This window comes from Tenrec ecaudatus, chromosome 6 (genome assembly GCF_050624435.1).
Source record: "Tenrec ecaudatus isolate mTenEca1 chromosome 6, mTenEca1.hap1, whole genome shotgun sequence".
In the NCBI taxonomy this organism is placed as follows: Eukaryota; Metazoa; Chordata; class Mammalia; order Afrosoricida; family Tenrecidae; genus Tenrec; species Tenrec ecaudatus.
Window position 1 is genome coordinate 74,122,416 of NC_134535.1, and position 19,295 is coordinate 74,141,710.

At 41.9% G+C, this 19,295-nt stretch overlaps 1 protein-coding gene and 1 pseudogene across 8 annotated transcripts in view; one reads left to right on the top strand and one right to left on the bottom strand.

Annotated features, from left to right (window-relative positions):
- The window catches only part of R3HDM2 (R3H domain containing 2), a 156,964-nt gene that overhangs the window by 49,967 nt on the left and 87,702 nt on the right, over positions 1–19,295 (top strand). The window lies entirely within an intron of this gene.
- On the bottom strand, positions 14,590–14,729 carry LOC142452230 (small Cajal body-specific RNA 4; annotated as a pseudogene).

Genomic DNA, 19,295 nt, shown 5'->3' on the forward strand with positions numbered 1-19,295 from the left:
GTCACTGTGTTCACCATAGCTTCATCTCTCAGAGTTGGATGATGTAGATATCTACAAATATAACTGCCTGTTGGACACTTTGATTTTGTGAGCCCATTGGTATAGTCTCACCATGAATAAAATAGAGCTCTATTTTTTTCTTATCAAAATGCTTTTGCCAGGGCAAGATATGACAAAATAACGAGGTATAAATTACCAAGGGCACATGAGGGGGGGGGGGGAAGAGGACCTGATGCAAGGGGCTTAAATGGAGAGCAAATGCCTTGAGAATGATTGGGGCAGGGAATGTATGGATGTGCTTTATACAATTGATGTATGTATATGTATGGATGGTGATAAGAGTTGTATGAGTCCCTAATAAAATGTAAAAAAAGAAAAGAGGAGAAAAAAATGATTGGGGCAAAGACTGTACAGATGTGCTTTATACAATTGATGTATGTATATGTATGAATTGTGATAAGAATTGTATGAGCCCCTAATAAATTGTTAAAATTAAAAAAAATGCTTTTGCCTTTTTTTTTTAAGATCACTTTATTGGGGGCTCTTACAGCTCTTAAAACAATCCATGCAGCATTTGTATCAAGCATATTTGTACATATCTTGCCATCATTTTCTAAACATTTACATCCTATCCTCTTTGTACCCTCCCTTCCCCCTCCCTCCTTATGACCCCTTGACAAATTATAAATTATTATTTTCATATCTTACGCTGACCGCTGTCTTCCTTCCTCTGTGGTTTCTGCACCCTACCTTCCCCACCTTCCCCCGACCCCTACCCTCCTGGTAGCACTACTCCCATTTCTGTTTCTGAGAGGATTATCTGACCGGGATTCGTGTGTCCTGAACTCTTATCTGTACCTGTGTACTTGCTCCAGCTTAGCCTTCAGTGAAAGACAGGACTGGGGTTATGATAGTGGGAGGTGAGGAAGCCTCAAGGAACCAGTGGAATTGTGTGTGGTTCATTGTTGCTATACTGTGCCCTGGTTGACTCATTCCTTCCTTGTGACCCTTCTGTGAGGGGTTATCCCATTGTCTACAGATGGATTTTGGGTCTCTGCTCTGACCCCCCCACCCTGTTTTCAACAATATGTTTGTTTGTTTGTTTGTTTTGGATCTTCTGAAGCCTGTTACCTGATCCTATTGACACCTCATGATCACACAGGCTGGTGTGCTGCTTCTTTTTTTTAAATCATTTTATTGGGAGCTCTTACAACTCTCGTTACAAACCATACATCAATGGTATCTGACATATTTGTACATGTATTTCATAGTTCTTTTCTAGACATTTACTTTGCATTGAGCCCTTGGGATCAGCTCCTTTTTTTCCATCCTCCCCCCACCCCCCAGCCCTCATGGTCCCCTGATAGATTGTGGATTAATTATCTTCAAATCTCACTCTGACCACCGTCTCCTTTCCCTTCTGGTTTCGGTTGTTCTTCCACCTGGCTAGGGGTGGGTGGTTATGTGTCATTCATTGCGATTGATGCCCCCGCCTTCCCCAGCTCTATTCCCCTACCCCTACCCTTTTGGTATCGATATTCCCATTCCTGTTCCTGGGTTCCATGTGCTGTGAGTTTTATCTCTTGCCTATACCTATGTACATGCTCCTGCCTAGTCTAGATTGGAAGGTTGCACTGAGGACGTGATAGTGGGGGGTGAGGAGGCCTCCAGGGAACAGAGGTATATTGCATGACCCATTAGTACTCTACTGCACCCTGATTGACTGACTCCTTCCCTGCCACACTTCTGTGGGGGGATGCTCCACTGTCCATAGATAGGCTTTGGGTCTCTGCTCCAAACCCCTTCCATTCTCAGCAATGTATTTTTGTTTCTTTACTGTTTGTTGTGAATCTTCTGATGCCCGTTGTCCAGTCTCGATGACACCTTCACAATCACAGCGGCTGGTGCATTTCTCCCATGTGGGCTTGTTGGCTTTACTGTTGGATGTGTGCTTCTTGCTTCACGGGTAGATGGCCCAAACGGTTTCCTTCTTTAGTATTTCCAACTCAGTGTATAATTATCTACCACATTGTTTCTGAAACTTTTGGGTATCAGAGCTCTTTACACATTTAAAAATTATTGAGGCCTATAAAGAGCTTTTAAAAATGTGGATACTTATTAATATACTAGAAATTAAACCCTTTGAAGACCAAATCATTTTTTTTGCTTTCTACTGAAACAATATATTTTTAGTAATAGAAGATATTTTGAATGGAATGGAAATTATTTTTGAGGCAATATGAATTTTCATAGATTTTATGGGACACAGATCTTGATTGGTTTCTGATGTTGGGGTTGGTAGATAGATTCATGAGGTTATATAGGTTTCCATACTGGTAGCACACAGTAAAGGTGGGATAGAAGATTCCCACTAACCCAAGAGGCAGAAAATATGTTTGCTATATGAGGATGCTTATAAAAGTTTGTGAAAAATGGAATTAAAGTATAATAGATAACTCCCACAAAATTTTAAAATTACCTTCATATGCATCATGGGTCGCAAAAGGGTTAAAACTGAAAAATGTAAAGTTTCATTCCTTTAAAGAAGGAACCCTGGTGGCTCAGTGGGTAAGTGCTTGGCTGCTAACCAAATGGTCAGTGATTTAAACCCACTAATTGCTACTTGAGAGGAAGATGTGACAGTCTGTATCCATAAAGACTACAGCCATCTGTGGCGAGGAGGTATTGCTGAAACCCAGGTGGGAAAGGAGCATGATAGTGGACAGGAGGAAGGTCGAGGGAAATGGAGGAAAGAGCTGGGAGGCAAAGGGCATTTATAGAGGTCTAGACAAAGACATGTACATATGCAAATATATATATGACAATGGGGAAATAGATCTATGTGCCTATATTTATAAATTTAGTATTAAGGTGGCAGAAGGACATTGGGCCTCCACTCAAGTACTTCCTCAATGCAAGAATACTTTCTTTTATTAAATTGACATTCTATGATGCTCACCCTCCCAACACAACCGCTGAAGACAAACGGGTGAATAAGCAAATGTGGTGAAGAAAGCTGAAGGTGCCCAGCTATCAAAAGATATAGCATATGGGGTCTTTAAAGGCTTGAAGATAAAAAAGCAGCCATCTAGTTCAGAAGCAACAAAGCCCACATGGAAGAACACATCAGCCTGTGTGATCACGAGGTGTCAAGGGGATCAGTTATCAGGCATCAAAGATAAAAAAAATCATATCATTGGGTGCACACCTCCATGATACGATCACTGCGGACAAACGGGTGCATAAGCAAATGTGGCAAAGGAAGCTGATGGGGCCCGGCTATCAACAGGTATAGCGTCTGGGGTCTTAAAGACTTGAAGGTAAACAAGTGACCATCTAGCTCAGAAGCAACAAAGCCCACATGGAAGAAGCACACCAACCTGTGTGATCACGAGGTGTCGAAGGGATCAGGTATAAGGCATCATCAGAACAAAAAAACCTTACCATAGTGAATGAAGGGGAAAGTGCAGAGTGGAGACCCAAAGCCCATTTGTCGGCCACTGGAGTTCCCCTTGCAGAGGGGTCTAGGGGAGGAGATGAGTCAGTCAGGATGTGATGTAGCACCAATGAAGAATACAGCTTTCCTCCAGTTCCTAAATGCTCCTACCCTCCCCTCCCCACTGTCACGATCCAAATTCTGCCTTGTAAGTGTGGCTAGACCAGAGGATGTACAGTGGTGCAGATAGGAGCTAAAGGCACAGGGAATCCAGGGTGGATGATACCTTCAGGACCAGGGGTGTGAGTGGCGATACTAGGGGCGGGGGTAGAGGGAGAGTGGGTTGGAAAGAGGGAACCGATTATAAGGATCTACATGTGACCTCCTCCCTGGGGGATGGACAGCAGAAAAGGGGGTAAAGGGAGACATCGGACAGGGCAAAATATGACAAAATAATAATTTATAAATTATCAAGGGCTCATGAAGGAAGGGGGAGCGGGGAGGGATGGGAAAAAAAGGAGGACCTGATGCCAAGGGTTAAGTGGAGAGCAAATGCTTTGAAAATGATGAGGGCAATGAATGTACAGATGTGCTTTACACAATTGATGTATGTATGGATTATGATGAGTTGTATGAGCCCCTAATAAAAGGTTTTAAAAAAAGATTACAGCCATCGAAACAATGGGGGCAGTTCTGCTCTGTCTTTGACAATCATTATGAGTTGACATCAATTCACTGGCAACAGATTTGGTTTGAACTTTTATTTGCTTAAAAATGATAAACTCATTTTATGTTAGTATAAACAGCATATTTTCATGAAAAATAACTTGTTCCAAAATAGCAATAACAAAAAACATGTGAGATGACCAACATTGTGTGTGCGCGCGTGAATCTTTTATGTTGGGGTTTTCGTTGGAGGCTCCAATAATTTGAAAAAGTGTAAAGGGGTTCTGAAATTACATGTCTATAGTTTCTATGTTACACCTGTAAAATAATAAGAGTAAAAGTGGCAAACAAGGTCTTGTTATTATTATATAAAAATTATTTGGCCATACAGGTCCCATGAAAACGTCTTTTAAAGAGCAGGAGTCCCAGCTGCACGTTGAGAGTCACTGTTCCATCCTCCCCCCTGGGTTTCCTCCTTGCCTTCTCTCTGAGTCTTCCCCTAATAGCATCTCATGTGCCACTAAACCAGAAAGATTCCATCTCGGTGCCTCTAGGATCAGAGTCCCTTTTTCTTTTTTTAATCATTTATTATTATTATAATGTGCATTTTCCCTTTAGCTTTCATTTTACAACCAGAGCCCTTACCTCATTATTTCCCCACTTGGTATCTGTGCTCTGGGGATGCAGTGGTTAAGCACTCAGCTGTTAACTGAAAGGTTGGAGGTTTGAACCCACCATGTGTGAGGAAAAGATGTAGCAATCTGTTCCATAAAAATTACAGCCCTGGACACCCTTCAGGGCACTTCTGCTCTGTCCTGCAGGGTGGTTGAGTCAGAATTGGGGTTTCGTGCCCAGTCTTCTATCTTTTTTTCTAAGTAATCCATGTTGTAACAGGTTTACTCTTTCTAAAATATATATCTGATGGTGTAATTCCTTTTTGAATTTTTTTTACAAATTTCTCATAGCTCTAGTTAGTATTCACACAATCTTATTCTATTTTCCAAACTTCTCTAGCCTCTTCTCCAGCCACCTCTCTGCTATAGTTTTCTTTATCCAGTACTTTCAGTTTTGAGAAATTGTCATGGTGACTCATACATTTGTGTTAATGATCTTTCTTGTTGAGTTCACACTATGTTCTTGGCACTGTTCTAAGTACTTTTTGTGTATTATCTCATTTAATCCTTTCCTGATCCATGGAACATACAACACCCACCTACATTTTTCTCCTCTGTGGTTTGTTGAGCAGGTACTTTCTCATTGACAGTGTATGCAACCCTCAGGAGGAGACATATAATTGTTTTCAATGGAAGCAATAGGCTTACATTTGTGTGTAAAATATTACTGTTTTTCCCCCAGGTATTGTATGAGGTGATGTAAACTGTGGATGTGATTTTCTAAAACTTTTATCTCTTTTGGCTTTTTTACTGTGATGATAAATCTTTTAAGTATATATCTGGAATGTATCAGTGAAAATAATTGGATCATTAAAGGGTTCATTTTCATCTCAATGTATCTCCTATCTAAGTGTACAAGGGGGTACCCCTCCCAAAACTGGAATTTTTTCAAAGCTATGTATTTAATTTTTTAACGAGACAACCTTATCACCCTCAAAGCAGTCCTCTCCACTATACTGACTACATCTGTCAGATCTGCGATTCCATTCTTGGAAACAAACCTTTTTCAAACCCATCTGTTTGGATGGCAGCCAACAGCACCTCCCACATTTTTTCCTTCACCTCTTCTATGTTGTCAAATCACTGTCCTTTCATGTCCCTCTTCATTCATAGAAACAAAAAGAAGTTGCTTGGAGCTAGGTCAGGTAAGTTAGGTGCATGAAGCAAGAGAGGCAAGCTGGTTTTTGACAAAAACTGGTGCAACGAGATGGCTGCGTGAGCAGGCGCATTGTCCTGGTGGCAAAACCAGTTCCTGCCTACCACAAATTAGGCCTTTTTTGTCGCACACTTGTTACACAGTCTTTTCAGAACTTCTAAATAGAAAGCTTGATTAAAAGTCTAACCTGATGGAGTGAACTCCAAATGCACTATGAGTAGACATTTTCATCCTTTCGGAAAGTTGACGGAAGTCCAAAATGAGGTCTGTCAGCTCCTTATTTTTTCCCCTCCTTTCCCCACTCTCCCTCCCTCGGTAACCCTTGATAATTTATAAATTATTATTTTTTCATGTCTTACACTGACCCATGTCTCCCTTCACCCACTTTTCTGTTGTCCGTCCCCTTGGGAAGGGGTTATATTGTGATTGATTTCCCCCTTCTTCCCCCACCCCTTCCCCTACCCCTCCTGGTATCACTACTCTCATTATTGGCCCTCAGAGGTTTATCTGTCTTGGATTCCCTGTGTTACCAGCTCTTCTCTGTACCCAGGTACATACTCTGGTCTAGCCAGATTTATAAAGTAGAATTGGGGTCATGATAGTGGGGGGAAGGAAGCATTAAAGAACTAGAGGAAAGTTGTTTATTTCATCAATGCTGTACTGCCCCTTGATTGGCTTGTCTCTACCTAGTGACCCTTCGGTAAGGGGATGTCCAATTGTCTACAAATGGGCTTTGGGTCTCCACTCTACACCCCCCCTCATTCACATTGATAGGATTTTTTATTCTGCGTCTTTGATACCTAATCCCATCAACACCTCATGATCACACAGGCTGTTGTGCATCTTTCATGTGGACATTGTTGCTTCTCAGCTATATGGCCACTTGTTTATTTTCAAGCCTTGAAGACCCCAGACACTACAACTTTTGCTAGCCGGGCAACATCTGCTTTCTTCAACACATTTGTTTATGTACCCATTTTGTCTTCAGCGGTTGTGTCAGGAAGGTGAGCATCACAGAATGCCAGGTTATTACAACAAAGTGTTCCTGGGTTGAAGGAGTACTTGAGTAGAGGCCTAATGTCCATCTGTTACTTTAATTCTTAACATGTAAATATATGTATATAGATTTATTTCTCTATTTTTATATATGAATATATTTGCATATGTACTTGCCTGTATTTTAGACCTCTGTAAATGTCCGTTGCTTCCTAGTTCTTTCCTCTATTTTCTTTTTTCTCTTGTCCCACTGTCATGTTTGGCCTTCGTTCCGGTTTCAGTAATTCCTCTTGGTTTCATTGCCCTTGATCAAACTCTACCAGGCATCCTATGTCCTCCTTACCATCAATTTTAGATCACTTGTTGATCCCTTTTCTTTGGGATTGTTAACAGCTACTTCTTTCCCCTGCCTCCTCCTCCCTGGTGTTCACCCGCGCCCCCCACCCCAACCATCAATCCCATTGTTTTCTCCTCCGGATTGTGTAATCCACCTATCTTATCTAGATAGACATGTAGAGACAATAATAAGCACATAAACAAGACAGAGCAAAACAAAACAGTAACAACAAACCATGGACAAAAAAAAAAAAAGCCTATAAATAGCTCCAGGTCTGTTTGTTGACTTTTAGGAGTGTTTCCCTGTTGAGTCTGATAGGGTGCTACACCCTGGCCCCCAAATCTGTTTTTGGTATTCCCTGGGGACTCCATTGCTTTGTTCTTCTTGCTGCTCTGTTGCACGCTCTTAGTGTTTTGCCTGGTGTGGTGGGGTCAGATGGGGCACAATTCCCACACTGTGCCTCCAGTGTTGTCCCTCATAGCGCTATGGATCAGTGGAGGGACATTGTGTCCCATGGTGGGACTGGCTCTATGGTCTTCTCTGTGCATTGGTTGCTCTGAGCAGGAATATCCTTCTCCGGGATTGGTGGACCAGGATGTGTTCCACTCTCCTTCCCTCTTCTTTTGCTCCTATGTGCTCTAAACAGATGCTTCCCTCTCCCCGAACTATAGCTTCAGTGCTGTTCTCTGATGTGAATTCTTCTGGGGGGGAGAGAGGTTGTCCACGTAATTGGGATTGGGGCCAGCCCCACAGACCTCTCTATTGGTTCCCTGCCAAAACGAGGTTTGTTATCAATCGATATTTCACCTTTTTTGGAAGGAGAAAACCACTCATTCACTTGAGTGTTTCCCATAGTGCTGTCATTGTAAGCTGTGTTCAATATCACAATAATTTCTGCGATATTTTTTCCTGAGCAAGAAATGAAATTTCACAGCCACACGCTGTTCTCTTAAATTGGCCATCACAAAAAAGGGTCCCAGCGAAACTGCTTTTACAAAATAATTCACTGTGACCAGAGAGAACCTTCCCAGTTGATACCTCTGGGTGTACTAACTCAGAGTAAGTGACTAGATGCTCGCCTAGTGGGAAAAAAATGCGTACTATGAAAACTCTGCCCTGCAGAGCTTTTTTACATTTTTGGGGGGGGGCAGGGGGGTATCCCCTCGTATGTACTCTTTTATTAAAAAGTTTTTTATTTTGAATTGGGTAAAGGCTTACAGAGAAAATTGTTTTCCATTTCAGTAATTCATGCACTATTTGGTTTATGTTCCTGCTTGCTACCCCACAGTGTAAACATCACTGACCCTCTTTCCTTGTGTTTCCCATTTATATTCCTCCTCCTTTCTTATTTCGCTCTGCCTTCTGAACTTTGTTCTTGCGCGAATGGTTTAGAATGCTTGATTGTTTTAGGGAGTGGATCCCTCCCTAATGTTATTGTTGACTACACAGACCCATTGTTTGGCTGGAAATTAAGCCATGGAGATGAGAGAAAGATGACTAAGGGCCAAAGTCCACCAACTTCCACTGTTCTCTATGCAACCAGTAAGTCTGGGCATTCGAATGATCTTGGGCTTTGTACCACTTTTTCTCCTACTCTATCTAGGGCCTTGTGATCCTTGTCAGAGTAGGACGTCTGAAGGTGGTTTTTTCATCTCTAACCCTTGTCCTATGGAACCCGGGTAGTGTAGTGATCTCTCTGCATTGAATCAAATGGAACCAACAAGTCCCCTCAGAAGCTATTGTTTCCATTGGACCTTTTTTCTGAAGGCACCCTAACAAGACTAAAACAAGTGTATTATTGAGAAAACGTTTGTAGTCATATACTGATTGCAGAGTCATGTTTTGTTTGGAATAAACTCATCTATACATGAGCTGGGACCCCAGCCTACCCTTGTAATTTTATATTATGTAAGTCCAGAATCTTGTTTTCCTCTTAATCAAATAGTTAGCACTGCATTTTAAATTTCCTTTTTTAATCTCTTCTCTTAGCCTTCCCCCACCTGTCATGGGAGCATTGCAGTACATGCTTGATTTTGAGGATACTAATTAGCTTCAATAATTATATGCCTCGAGGCATTTCTAGACATTTACATCTTTATATTTGTGGTCTAGAACATGATGCAATTGGATGAGTTGGCTTTTGTATGCCCCTCTTCCCTCAAGAAACTTTGAATTGTGTTTAAGTAAGATTTGCATTAATCTAAGTCCAGTTGTGGAATTTACGGCCATTGGGAGGTTGTTTATACTACTGTGTTAGACCAGGTTGACAGAGAAACGAATCCAGTGACACTCATCTATGTGTAAGGAAGAACTTTCTATCAAGAAGTAATTACTTAGCAAGAAGGCAGCTCAGCCCATTCCAACTTAAGTCCATGAGTCTGATACTAGTCCATGAATTCCTCTTCAGACTCACGTAGCCAGCCACATGCAATGACCCAGACTGCAGGAAGATCACGGATCATGGGTGCAGAGTTGTGTGGATCAAGGTTGGTGGAAACATGGCAGGGAACTGGCAGCTTTCAGGGTCAGTGGCCTAGTCCCAGTAAGCAGGAAGGGGAATGGCAGAGAGAGGGGACGGGGCTCCCAGGGTCCTCTTTATAAGAAGGCCATCCCCCCCCCCCCAAGAAGAAAGCATCAGGCTGTGACCTGATTGACAAGTTGGATTCCACCCTTAGCACTTTCATACGTCTCAAGTTAACATAAAATTGTCTAACTACCACAACAGCCAATGCTCAAGATTATTAAATTTGCCTTTTACTAATATTTTCTTGAGGTTATCAAGAGTAGTTTTCTTTAAGGTGATACCTTATATTGTGGATGAGTTTTATAAGCAGACCTGTATGGAGGATGAACTCTCTTTTTTTTTTTTTACATTTTATTAGGGGCTCATACAACTCTTATCACAATCCACACATATACACACATCAATTGTATAAAGCACATCTGTACATTCTTTGCCCTAATCATTTTCAAAGCATTTGCTCTCCACTTAGGCCCTTTGCATCAGGTCTTCTTTTTTTTCCCCTCCCTCCCCACTCCCCACTCCCTCACGAGCCCTTGACAATCCACAGATTGTTATTTTGTCATATCTTGTCCTATCCGGAGTTTCCCCTCCCCCCCTTCTCTGCTGTCCATCTCCCAGGGAGGAGGTCACATGAGGATCCTTGTGATCAGTTCCCCCTTTCCAACCCACTCACCCTCCACTCTCCCAGTATCGCCCCTTACACCCCTGGTCCTGAAGGTATCGTCCACCCTGGATTCCCTGTGCCTCCAGCTCCCATATGCACCAGTGTACAACCTCTGCTCTATCCAGTCCTGCAAGGTAGAATTCGGATCATGGTAGTTGGGGGGAGGAAGCATCCAGGATATGGGGAAAGCTGTGTTCTTCATCGGTACTACATCGCACCCTGACTGACCCATCTCCCCTCCTAAACCCCTCTATGAGGGCATCTCCAGTGGCCGACAAATGGACTTTGGGTCTCCACTCTGCACTTCCCCCTTCATTCACTATTTTTTTTTTTTGCATGGTGCCTTATACCTGGTCCCTTTGGCACCTCATGATCGCACAGGCTGGTGTGCTTCTTCCCTGTGGGTTTTATTGCTTCTGAGCTAGTTGGCCGCTTGTTCACCTTCAAGCCTTTAAGACCCCAGACACTATCTCTTTTGAAAGGGGGCACCATCAGCTTTCTTCGCCACATTTACTTATGCACCTGTTTGTCTTCGGCGATCGTATCATGGAGGTGTGCACCCAATGATATGATTTTTTGTTCTTTGATGCCTGATAACTCATCCCTTCGGGACTACGTGATCACACAGGCTGGTGTGTTCTTCCATGTGGGCTTTGTTGCTTCTGAGCTAGATGGCCGCTTGTTTATTTTCAAGCCTTTAAGACCCCAGACACTATCTCTTTTTTTTTCTTTTTTTTACATTTTATTAGGGACTCATACAACTCTTATCACAATCCATACATATACATACATCAATTGTATAAAGCACATCCATACATTCCCTGCCCCAATCATTCTCAAGGCATTTGCTCTCCACTTAAGCCCCTTGCATCAGGTCCTCTTTTTTTTCCCCCTCCCTCCCCTTACCCCCCTCCCTCATGTGCCCTTGGTAATTTATACATCATTATTTTGTCATATCTTGCCCTATCCGGAGTCTCCCCTCCCCCCTTCTCTGCTGTCCCTCTCCCAGGGAAGAGGTCACATGTGGATCCTTGTAATCAGTTCCCCCTTTCCAACCCACTCACCCTCCACTCTCCCAGCATCATCCCTCACACCCTTGGTCCTGAAGGTATCATCCGCCCTGGATTCCCTGTACCTCCAGCCCTCATATGTACCAGTGTACAGCCTCTGTCCTATCCAGCCCAGCAAGGTAGAATTCGGATCATGGTAGTTGGGGGGAGGAAGCATCCAGGATCTGGGGGAAAGCTGTGTTCTTCATCGGTACTACCTCGCACCCTAATTAACCCATCTCCTCTCCTAAACCCCTCTATGAGGGGATCTCCATTGGCCGACACTTGGGCCTTGGGTCTCCACTCTGCACTTCCCCCTTCATTTAATATGGTATATATATACATATACATATATACATATACACACATATACACATACATACACACACTTATATCTTTTTTTTTTTTTTGCATGATGCCTTAAAACTGGTCCCTTGGCACCTCGTGATCGCACTGGCTGGTGTGCTTCTTCCATGTGGGCTTTTTTGCTTCTGAGCTAGATGGCCGCTTGTTCACCTTCAAGCCTTTAAGACCCCAGACACTATCTCTTTTGATAGCCGGGCACCACAGCTTTCTTCACCACATTTACTTGTTCACCAGCTTTAGCTTCAGCAGTTGTGTCGGGAGGGTGAGCATCGTAGAGTGCCAGTTTAATAAAAGAAAGTATTCATGCACTGAGGGAGTGCTTGAGTAGAGGCCCAAGGTCCTTCCACCACCTTAATTCTAAACCTATAAATACAGATCTATTTCCCCAGAGGATGAACTCTTATTAAAATAAGTTCGTAGGTTAATTTGGGGATGTGTGTTCAAAAGAAAGTACCGTATAAGCCAAGTTTTTCAGCACATTTTTAATGCTGTTTTTGCGGTAAAATTAGGTGCCTCAGCTGATATTCAGGTTGGTTTATACTGGAGTATATATGGTAGATCTGCAACATGTCGTTCTTGACAGCATTTTAATTCTCAGTTATGCCTCCAACATGATGCTTTTAGTTGCTGTCGAATTGATTCTGACTCATGACAATATCATGTGTATGGATCAGAACTGCTCCAGGAGTTTTGCATTTTAAAAATTTTGATAGAGCAGTGTTTTAGTCACATAAAGAGGAGACAGACCAAGGTCACTTCCATGATGAGCATTGGTCTCTCAGGGCTAGGAAGCTCTTGCACCACAGCTGACTCTAGGAAATGGTCTGTACACATTATCTTGTGCTGCAGATGAAGGACTTCATTCCCTTCCTGCTGGAAATCGCACAAGTGGGGTTGGTCAGGTGCTATATAATACATATGCTAAGCAAAACTGTCCATCTCCTTGAGGACCTTCCTCTACTGTACCAAACATGCTGTCCTTCTCCAGCGACTGGTCTCTCCTGACCGTATGTCCAAAGTGTGTAAGACAAAGGCTCATTGTCTTTGCCCCTAAGGAACACTCTGGCTGTACTTCTTCCCACACAGATTGGTTTGTCCTTTTAGCTGTTCATGGTACTTTGAACATTCTTCTCCAGCACCACAATTCAAATGCATCGATTCTTCTTTGGTCTTCCTTATTCAGTGTCCAACTCTCTCGTGCATATGAAGTGGTAAAAATTACCGTGGCTTGGGTCAGGCGCTCTTCAGTCCTAAATGTAACATCCTTGCTTTTCAATACTCTAAAGAGGTTTTGCTTAGGATCTCTCTTTTATACAAAAGACCACCTCCCCAAGGAGATGGCATCAGGGTGTGACCTAATTGATATGTTGGGTGGAACCTACCTAATCTTCACCCTGGAGTGTCTAGTGGACATAAACCATAACCATCACAACTTATGTGAGTCTTTGGGTCTAGGATGTGTCTTTCATAGATAGTATAGTTAATATCTTTGCATTTGATTGAGTTTCTGTAGGGTTTTCAAGGTTCTCGTGTCCTTTCAGAAGTAGATTTCAAGATGTGCCTCTCAGTGGGTTCATGCTGCCAACTTTTCAGCTCGTAGTCAGTGCTTTAACTGCCAGTACCACCAGGAGACAGTCTTTGCAGTATGTACCACTTTTTACCTAACATCTTTCTGTCTGCCACGAAGTGTTCCTTATGTGATGTTGCCAGGTTCTTCCCCATCGGTTTCTGAATGGATATGGTTCCAGATGACCTACTTCTATAGTATTTTAACATTTAGTTTGGAAATGAACAGTCTAATATTAGAGAAATAAATGGATTAAGGAAATTTGAAAGCCACAATAAAAGGGGGTATTAAAAATTTTTGTGTAAAATGAGATGAAAAGATCATGGAATTTTTCTCAAACTTTTTGTTTTTGACAGTGTAATGGTGTACATAGGATATAATTTGTAAACTTGGCTTTGCGTTCTTAGGAATTGATAGGATTGGCCTTTGTATGACTCAAGAGGATTGAGAATAAAAGGATAAAAGACAGGGGAAGGCATTTTTTTTCTTCTGATTTGCTCTTTGGGCTTCTTTCTATGACATTCCACTGTACTTGGACCTTATTTCAGGGTTTCAGCACAATTTACCTAAGCGATTGAGCCTCGCAAACCCCTGAGGTAGAATTATGTGTGAATTGGGTTTCTGTGTAGACAGGCGATAAAGCTAAGTTGAAGAGAGCAGAATGTTCTCGTTTTAAAGCCATGCCTCAGTGTTTTCATTTTTAAGGAGACGGCCCTGAAAAGGAAGGCGCTCTGATCGGGCAGTGATTCGGTTCTCGGCTGCGAATTACGTCAGCAGTGTTAGCTGCCAGCCACTCCACGGGAGAAAGTTGTGGGACAGCTTTCTTGTGGTTGTTAGTTCTTTGAAATTGACTTTTCTCCCCTTTTTTGCCCATTTCAAAGAGCAGATGATGGAAAAAGATGAAGCTTTCCACAGTTGTAAAGAATTATAGTTTGTAAACCCACAGGGCCAGTGCTACCCTGTCCTTTAGGGTTGAGTCAGAATGAATTCAATGGCAGTGATGTTTTGGTTTTGTTTTGTTTTTCGTTGTGAGGGAGCAGAGATGGCAGAGCATGGAATACTAGCTTTAGTTTGTTAAAGATTTGCTATGGGCCAGACACCCTGCACATTTTTGAAAATTATTTAGCCACATGGAAATCTTTTTTTTTTTTCCCAAATGTTCGGTAGTACAGTCAGCCCTGTGATGCTCTCAATAAGGGCTGCTCTCTCCACCCCTTTTGTCTAGGAGGATTATATCAGCAGAGTCTCACATGGAAATCTTAGGAAAGAGTTTTTAACTTGCTTATTTTAAAGATAAGCAAAAAGGAAAAACAAATCTCTTTTGTTTTGTGTTTAGATGTATCTGTTTTCATAAAGACCTAGAATGCCAGGTTGAAATTAGAATTCTTGGATTCCTTAAGGTTCAGAGATGGGTGGTGTTGGCCTGTGTGCAAACAGAAAATGTATAGACTCCTCCCATCATCTGCAACAGTGGACTCAGCACAGCAACAATTGTGAGGATGGTGCGGGACCAGGCAGTGTTTCCTGTTGCTGTGCATGAAGTTATGGGTTGGAGCCGATTCGATGGCAGCAAACGACAAACCCACAGGGGCAGTTCTACTCTGTCCTATAGGGCTGCTGTGAGTCGGAACGGACCCAGTGGTGCAGAGAAAGCCACCCGATGGTGGCTGGCATGCCTGTGAGAGCAGCAGTACTAGATAGAAACCCACACCATCGACATGAACCCAAGATCTTGGACTATTCCTCTCTAATTATAAACTTATTACTTCTATTGGAGTGGTTTTTCATTAAATCTGGGAAGACCATATTCATGGCTTCTATTCAGTTTCTAAACAATCCCTCCTAATTGAAAGATAAGAATTATTTGTTTGCATGCTTGTGGCTAGTAGAGTTGGAAAATGAGTAGAAAAATATTGAGTAATAATGTACTTAATGTATTAGATATTACTAAAAACATAATTCGAGAATAAAAGCCTAAACTAAGTTATATCTAGAACTTTGTGGTGTAGATAATAGAATTGTGTAACCTCTTCTAATTTAAAAACAAACAAAAGCCATTTCTTACTCTGGCATTTGGATTTGTTTTCTCTATGATCCTTATTATTAAGTCTTACTATTATATATTAGCTCTCATGTTCATAAAATTGGCTCACCTCCTGAAAAATACTTGGTTATTTAAAAAGTACATTAGAATGCTGTCATCAGTTTTGAGTGGCAATTTCAGCAGCATCCTTTGCAGGGTTTGGGAAGTTGTTGACATAAATCCATTTTCTCCATGACTTCTGATTTCCCACCTAGGTTCACTAGCCTGTGGTCTATTTTTAAATCCTGCTGCTGCGTTCTGTATTGCGGCAGTTCTTTTCTTGAATTATTTATCATTGTTTGGAGTTGAATGGAGCAGTATGTATTTTTTCACCGCTGCTCATTAGAACCCACGTGTCTGTCTTCAACTTGGTTGACAGATTTGGTTCATGTTAAATCCCACTGGTCCAACCTGGAAAGGCTGCAAGGCAGTGTGGGAGCAGGCCACAGTCTGTGATACACTGTAAAATCATTCAGACGTTTATTGTTACTTTCTGTCAGCAGTGGCAGGAGAGAGAAACCATTCCATGTTTCTCCCCTGGACTGCCTTGAGATGGAGATTATGTTGCTAACTTTTATGAAGACTGTGTGCGTTTTTGTAGTTGTTGTATTGATGTTTCTTATTAAGAGAGAGAGAAAAGAGAATTCCTTGAGAAAAGTACTGTATTAAATCAGGGTTAATTTCGGGTATAAATAATACCTGAATATTTGGGATTACTCTGGAATTTTCTGATCTTGGGGTATTATAGAGATTGCTTTGTTTTGTTTGAGAATATTTTTATTGCCTGTTGTCTTACCTCCCTGTCTATAGGCTTGGAGGAAGGATAGCAACACTTCAGAGGCAATTATTGTAAGCTTTTATGTCTTTTCTTCTCTCTTTTCCAATGCTTCATAATTGAGATTTCCCTTTGTCTTCATTTTTTTTGTTTGAGTCCCATTTTTCCTGAAAACATGTTTCTCTCCCCTGGGACCTTTCCTTTTGTCTTTTTAATGTAAGGGCATACTACCACTTGAGTTTTCGCTATTTCTGTAGATATTTTTCCCTTTCCTAGGTAGAGAGGAGGTAGCTGCCCATCCTTTGCCCATACCAAATCTTCTTTTTTTTTAAGTGGTGCTATAGATTTGGTTCTTGCTTTTGGAGTGATGATGAAATATTTCTATATTTGGAGGCAGCACACGGTTTCGGCTTTCTGTCTGCTAATGCTCGGTGTTACTGGCTCGTGGTATTTCACAGCTCAGTTACTCCAGTTACTGCCATTTCTCTCCTTTGTGACACTCTTGCATAAATCCCACATTTCTCAGGAGGCTCTTAGGGCAGGGCAGCACACTGACTGTTCTAAGGTTTTATTAAATCCATTTCTTTGGATTGCATTAGCTAAGTTGAACCGAGGTTGTATCTGCCATCTTCCCTTGATACTTTTGTTCCCCAAGCCACTTTGGCCCTTTGTTCTCTATTACATTTTTACGATTATTTGAGAAATCTAGTTACATGTTCTAGGAAACTTTCCATGATTTAAACCACCCAACTTGTATAAGCCTTCCGTTGTAAAGATGCTGTTGAGAACACACGGGGCCATGGTTAGCACTTGGCTGCTGACTAGGACGTCAGGAGTTCAAACTTACCACCTGCCCCACGGGAGAAAGATGTGACAGTCTGCTTCTGTAAAGACTGACATCCTTAGAAACCTATGGAGCAGGTCTACTCTATCTTATAGAATAGCTATTATTTGGTTTGATCAAGTGCATTGTAGCCAAGAGGAAGTATGGAGATCCGAATTAAGACAGAAAGTGATAGGACAGGAGGAAAGTAAAAGGAAAGAAAAGAAAGAATTAGGAGGCAAAAGACATTTATAGAGATAAATATAGGCATGTATATACCGTATATACTCGTGTATAAGCTGGGTTTTCCAGCACATTTTTAATGCAGTTTTTGTGGTAAAATTAGGTGCCTCGACTGATAATCGGGTTGGCTTATACTCTAGTATATATGGTATGTAAATATATTAATATATAATGATAGGGATATAGGTCTAAGTATACATAAAAATATGTTAAGTATTAAGGTAGCAGACAAACTTTGGGCCTCTACTCAACCCCTCCCTCAATGCAAGAAATCTTTTTTTAATAACCTGTTATTCTGTGATGCTCACCTGCTGACACAATTGCTGAAGACAAAATGGATGCATAAGCAAGTGTGGTGAAGAAAACTGACGGTGCCCAGCTATTAGAAGATACAGTGTTTGGGATCTTAAAGGTTTGAAGTTAAACTCGTGACCATCTAGTAGGGAAGCAACAAAGCCCACATGGAAGAAGGACATGAGCCAGTGTGATCACTAGGTGTCCACGGGATCAGGTATCAGACATCAGAAGCGCCAAAACAATCAATCATATTGATGCAAACGAGGAGGGTCAGAGTGAAAACCCAAAGCCCTGTTTGGATTTGGAGACCCAAATCTGTAGACAATTGGACATCCCCTCACAGAAGGGTCCAAAGGAAGGGACGAGCCAACCAGGGTGCAGTATAGCACCGACAAAACATACAATATTCCTCTAGTTCTTAAATGCCCCCCCCACTATCATGACCATGTATTCTACCTTACAAATTTGACTAGACCAGAGCTTGTACATTGGTACAGATAAGAGCTCTTGATACACGGATTCCAGGACAGATCTAACCCTCAGGAACAGTAATGGGAGTAGTGCTACCATGAGGGTAGGGGGAATGTGGGGGGAGAAGGAGGAGAAAGGAGGAACCGATCGCAATGATCAACATATAAACCCCAGGGCAAAGAACAGCACAGTGTTGGTGAAGGGAGACAGCAGATGGTGTAAGATATGAAAATAATAATTTATAATTTATCAAGGGTTCATGAGGGTGGGGGAAGGAGGGAAAAAAGAGGAGCTGATATCAAGGGCTCAAGTAGAAAGAAAATACTTTGAAAATGATGGTGGCAACAATAGTACAATCATGCTTGATCTAATTCAACTATGGATTGGTATAATATCTATAGAGCTCCCAATAAAGTAGAAGAAAAAAGAGTCACATTTGTGCACTGAGTTTTGTTTTTTATTTATGTAAGACCAGAGGGACAGTTATTTTATTTTTTTTATATTGAAAAAGTTTATATTTAGCATTAGCCAGCTGGACTCAGTTTAGATGATTCCAATTTTGTTGGCAACATCTAAAGCGTCATAGTCAGGAGCCAGTCGAACATATGCCTTCTCACCGTCAGGCCTGATCAAGGTGTTGACCTTGGCTAGGTCCAGGTCATAGAGCTTCTTCACAGCCTGTGTGATCTGGTGTTTGTTGGCTTTGGCATCCACAATGAACACAAGTGTGTTGTTATCTTCAGTCTTCTTCATGGCAGACTCTGTGGTCAAGGGGAACTTGATGATGGCCTAATGGTCCAGCTTATTTCTCCTGGGGGTGCTCTTCCGAGGGTATTTGGGCTGCCTTCTTAGTGTCAGGGTTTTGGGCCACTGGAAAGTGGGTGATGTGCAGATCTTTTTTTGTGTGGCTGTGGACGCCTTTCGGCACGGCCTTCCTGGCTTTTCAAGCCTTTGTTTTGACTTCCATTTTGGGAGTGTGCTGGAGTTGGGAGAGAAAAGAAAATGAGAAAATGGGGCTCAGAAATCCCTCGTTAGGGACAACTATTTTAAGTCCTAGAGGAGAAGGTTGGGAGATGTAGTGTGTTTAAATAAATAGAAGTAAAACAACTAGAACAGAAATAATTAGAACTTTGATACAATGTACAGAATTTAACAAATTTCACTGGTC